The sequence below is a fragment of the Convolutriloba macropyga genome, chromosome 1 (assembly GCF_964194025.1).
Source record: "Convolutriloba macropyga chromosome 1, txConMacr16.3, whole genome shotgun sequence".
Classification (NCBI taxonomy): domain Eukaryota; kingdom Metazoa; phylum Xenacoelomorpha; order Acoela; family Convolutidae; genus Convolutriloba; species Convolutriloba macropyga.
In genome coordinates this window covers 61,442,106-61,447,293 of record NC_134468.1, presented here as the reverse complement: position 1 = coordinate 61,447,293, position 5,188 = coordinate 61,442,106, and positions in this window count along the sequence as shown.

Here is a 5,188-nt window from a genome sequence, read left to right as displayed (position 1 = left end):
ACTAAAGGCCGACAAAGAAGACAAAAACTTCCTTGAAGCAGCAATCTGTACAGCATCTCACCATTTTTGATGGAGAAAATGAGGTGATTCGACTTAGAGGACGCCTAGCCAAATCACATTACGCAATCGACAAAAAACTTCCAGTTCTTATTCCAAGGAAATCGATAATCAATGAAATGCTTAATCAAGAAGCACACCAAAAAACTTCACGGAGGAACGCAAGTTATATACGCTTCGACGAACTATTTGGATACCTGGAGGGTTTTCTGTAGTGAAAGGTATCTTATACAGATTCAAACTAAGTATCCGTTTTGATGCCAACCTGTTACAGCCTCAGATGGCAGATCTACTGCGAGAACAAGTAGTGCGTGCCGTTCAGCGACTATTCAACAACTTTCATTGGAACCAGGGAGAGCTGGAGTTTCGACAAGCCTTAGCTACTCACGAGTTTGAAGGTTTGATATCAACGTTTGGCAAGGAGAACAATTTTACTTGGCATACTATCCCCCCGAGAACATCAAACTTTGAAGGGCTATGGGAGGCCGCTGTCAAATCTTTGTATAGTCATTGTACAGTAGCATGGGAAGAACAAAACTGTTTTTCGAAGACTTCACAACATTGTTGTCACAAATTGAGGCAATCTTAAATTCAAGGCCTATTACGTCCATTTCAATTGATGCCAATGATGTCTTAGCACTAACACCAGGACAATTTTTGACAGGATGACACATTGCCTGAACCAAGAACAACAAGAAAAGAAACAATTTCATTGACACGGCAGAAGAAGAGGGCGGACAATCTTATCAGAGACTTTTGGAAGTTGTGGTCAACAGAATATTTGTCAAATTTACGACAACGGAAAAAATGGTATACTGGACAAACAAATATTGACATCAATGGTGAAGAATTAATCAAGTAAGAAAACACACCACCCACTCATTGGCCAATGGGACGAATCTTTAAGGTGTTTGATGGAAACTCTAAAATAGTTCGAGTTGTTGAATTTTAGACATCATCTGGACTATTTATACGACCAGTCAACAAACCTGTCATGTTATAGAAAGACGGTATTGGCATACCGTCATAAAGATCTGACAAGGTAGATGAAACAATTGAACAACAGAAAATACAACTGTAGAAAACGGGCAAAGAAGAACTGATTGATTTTAATAAGGTATCAAAAAAACTTTCCATAGGTTTCTGAGGAATAATATTTAACGCAATTGATCACTTAACAAAATGCCAGTTTTATTTATACAATAAGAATGTTGAACCAGTTCATAGAGGCTGCGCTGATACGACCTACAATGACTTTTGATTCAATTACCTTCACTGCGTCAACATCTTTATGCTTGCATAGCCAGACTTGCACGCCGTGTTGGCAACAGGGATTGGCTATCAGTAAGCAAAGCAATCAGTTAGTTGAATATAGGGTTCATTGCGCTCTTTTTAGCACCGAATCAATTTTTAGACAGTAAGGCAATTGTTTTGAAAAATCCTTTTGTCACCCGCAATCCATGGATGCAAAAAAATAACTGAAAAAAGACCCGGCGTAGGTCCAATACGTGTCTAATTATTCACATTTCTCCTTGGATAGAAATATAAAGTTTCTGTCAGTAGATTTACTGCTTCTAGGCAAAAGCACAAGGTTGTGTACAGGACAAATGTGTGCAATCGATCGTGCCACAAAAAAAATGAGAGCAGATGACTTCAATGAAAAAGAAGTACGAGTTGTTTTTCCTAGTTGTTGGAATAAACTTTTTTTTCAAACATGTAAATTTTCATGTAAATTAATAATATAACCGAAAGGTTAAAGTTTACATGCCTTCAGAATAATCAGGAATATGTATTGAAATAATCAAAATTACACTTTAATCTTCTGGTTATTAATTGATGTTACCCACTAAGCTGTTCGTTCCACTATATATAGAAATAAGACACGAATGATCCTAACTGTCTATCTACTGGAAAATTTTCATGCTGACTTTGCAAAAACACTGTAAAAGCTTTTTTGAAAAGACTTTTGTTCTCCGTAGCTCTTACATTATAGGGTAACTAATTCTATTTTTGTATGCTCTTCAAAATCAAAGATCTTTTACTCTGCTTAGTATGATTTTGCGTTCTTATTATCAGCTGTTTTGTCCGTTGGTTCTGTTTTATCTGAAGGCGGTTTGCATATTTTTTAAATGTTTCTGATACTATCCTCTGATTCAAGTCCACGTGGAGTTTCAATATACTAAACTTCGAAATAATTAATTCAGCTGGTATGACATGCAATTTGAGAAGAATATCACGTCAAAGATCGAAGTTACGAGGCATATAACACACTTTTATGCCCCAATTAACCTGTCAATTCATACGCTCCATTTTTTTTGCTGACAATGTTTGTGAACAAACTCCACTGAATGACAAATGAGACAGGACTAATGATTTGTAAACTTGCAGCCTTACTTCCAAAGGTATATGATTTCTCACCAGATCTAGTGAGCGATTGGCGGCCGCAATTTTTTCTAAAACTACATTTAGATGTGTTTCAAAAGTCAATTTTGATACAAGGTGTATTCCTAGATAAAAATTCTCAGCAGATTTTATACAAATTCCGTTAAATTAACTTTTGGTTCTAATTCGTCCCTGGTAGAAAAATAAAGTAGTTCTGTTTTATCAGCATTCAACGTGAGATGATTTTCCTTTAAGTAAGTGTCCGTGTTCGATAATTATTTTATATTTTTGTTGCAATTGCTTCTCGTGGTTCATATTGACATAAAATAGTAGTATTGTCTGCAAATTGAACAAGCTCAAAGTCACCTTTGATTTTTTTCTGAAAAACAATTAGCGTCTAAAAGAAAAGTTAGCGTCCTAATACTGTGCCTTGCGGTACTCCATGATTAACGAAAATGTGTCCTGAGACCTCGGTGCCTTTTTTGACGCATTGTGGTTTTTCTTCGAGAAAAGATTTCAATAATTTAATTGCAGGCTCAGAGAAGTTGAAGCATTGTGCTTTGATAAGAAAAATTTTGTTCGAAACTGTATTGAATGATTTTGCAAGGTCTGGAAAAATTGCTGCAGTGTTTTTCCCATTCTCATGGTTTTCTATTACTGTCTCAGTGATAAACAACATTTTATCTGTTGAAGATTTTTTGTTTTGGAATCCAAATTGCTCTTTATTCAACAGATTGTTTTTATTAATGTGATCCATCATTTGGAAAAGGAGAAGCTGCTCAAAAACTTAGCAAAAGTTGGCGTGACTGCAATTGGTTGATAGTTGCACACTTGTGTTGTTGATCCTTTTTTGCGAATTGGTATGACATATGCATGTTTTAGAATAGTTGGAAAGACACTGTTTTGATTAAATTCATTAAAAATAAACTGCAGATGAGTACCAATTGCGTATTTCGCCGTCTTTGAAGCCCACGCATGGACAAATCCTGCAAATCCCGGACCCGGTGATTTAATGTTTTCCAAACTGTCAAACGTAATGGTTTTGTAGATTTCCATTCAAGTCAATACTCTAAAATGGAACTTTTCAGAACAGTGGTCCAACTTATGGATATTGAGAGTAACGAAATCACCAGAATATTTGCCCCTTTCCACAAAAGATTTATTAAATGCCTTGCAGATTGCTTTTTTGTCAACGTTCTTCGCTCCGTCTATTTCAATTTCAGACACATTAATACCTTGTTTGTGGTTTCCTAAATTTTGTTGATGAAATTGTATTTCTGCTTGATTTTGCTTAAAAATGTCAACAGAATATTTGTGATGTGCATCTTGTAGTTTTTGGTTCACTAGGTTACAGCATTTTTGAACTCGTCAAAAAAACTGTGGTTTTGAGAAAATATGTATTGATTGTACAAATGATGTTTTTCTTCTATTAAATTTTTGTGTTCCTTGAATAGCCATGGTTTATCAATTATTTTGTTTTGTTTTATTGAAGAATCACAGATCTGTATAGGTGCATGTTGATCAAAAATACTTTGAAAACTTTCATTAAATTTTGTAAACGGTTCATCGCCATTTTCCGGTTGATACATAGGTCGCAAGTCCGCAAAAATCAAGACCCTGTTGAATTTCTCCTCCGAGAAAAGTTTCATGTTTATTCTAAAATATATTTATCTTTGTGCCTCCCTATCATACCTAAATTACTCTGATAAAACATGATGCTGTGGTCAACCTCAATGGGCGGCAAACAATTTTTCCTTTCTACAGTTTGATTTTTTGTCATGAAGCAGTGATCGATAAGCGATTGATTAGTTTTGCTGATGCTAGTGGGAGTGTCCACATTTGTTTGGTTAAGTGCCAGACGACATGTAAAATTATCACGTTATTCTTTCCCTCTTTTATTGAATTGGTCATTATTGTAGTCACCAAATAGAAGAAGATTGTCTGTTAAGGAATATGCATTAGATACTTCAGCAATCAACCCGTTCAGGTACAAATCTGAAAGGTTTTTTCTCGGATTGTACAAAATGTTCAGCAAAAATTTATCTTTAAAAGGTTCTTAAATTTGTAGCCACATTGATTCAAAAAATTTGCATTAGCAACCTCAATTTTTTTCTTACGTTTAACATTGAAGTTTCTGGGGATCCAAACTCCAACACCCCTCATCTTTTTGGACTCCCGTTTGTTTTGATCAACCTTTTTGTAAAAAACTATGTTCATTACTAACAACGAAATTAATGTCCCGCTGCTCTGAAATCCTTATTTCGGTTACCATAAGCATAGTTTGCGAATCTAGTTGTTGAAGCAAATGCGAAAGGTCTTCATACTTTTTTTGTATGCTACGTGCATTTATGAAAAAAATTTCAAACATTTTTGGGATGGATCTAGCACTTTGTCAAAAGTCGACAACTTCGATGCGTTAAAGGGTCCGGGATTTTTTTCAACATCTCCACAAAGTAGTAACGTTTATCTCAAAACCAGATTGGAAAGAAAACGAACAGCTTTGAGGTGCAAAATTTTTTCACTCCAGCTGACCATCAATAAGTACACAATATTGAATGAAGTGATTTTTGTCTAAATTTGTCAGAAAAATAAGAAATACTAATATTAAAACAAATTCTCATATTTTTCATATTATTCAACTCAAACGATATAGCAATAATTTGGAATTTTTCGAGGTTGGATCACATTCTGTGCTGCAGGTAGGTTGTTCAAGACATTATAGACCCCAAAATTTTTTTTGTTTGAAACT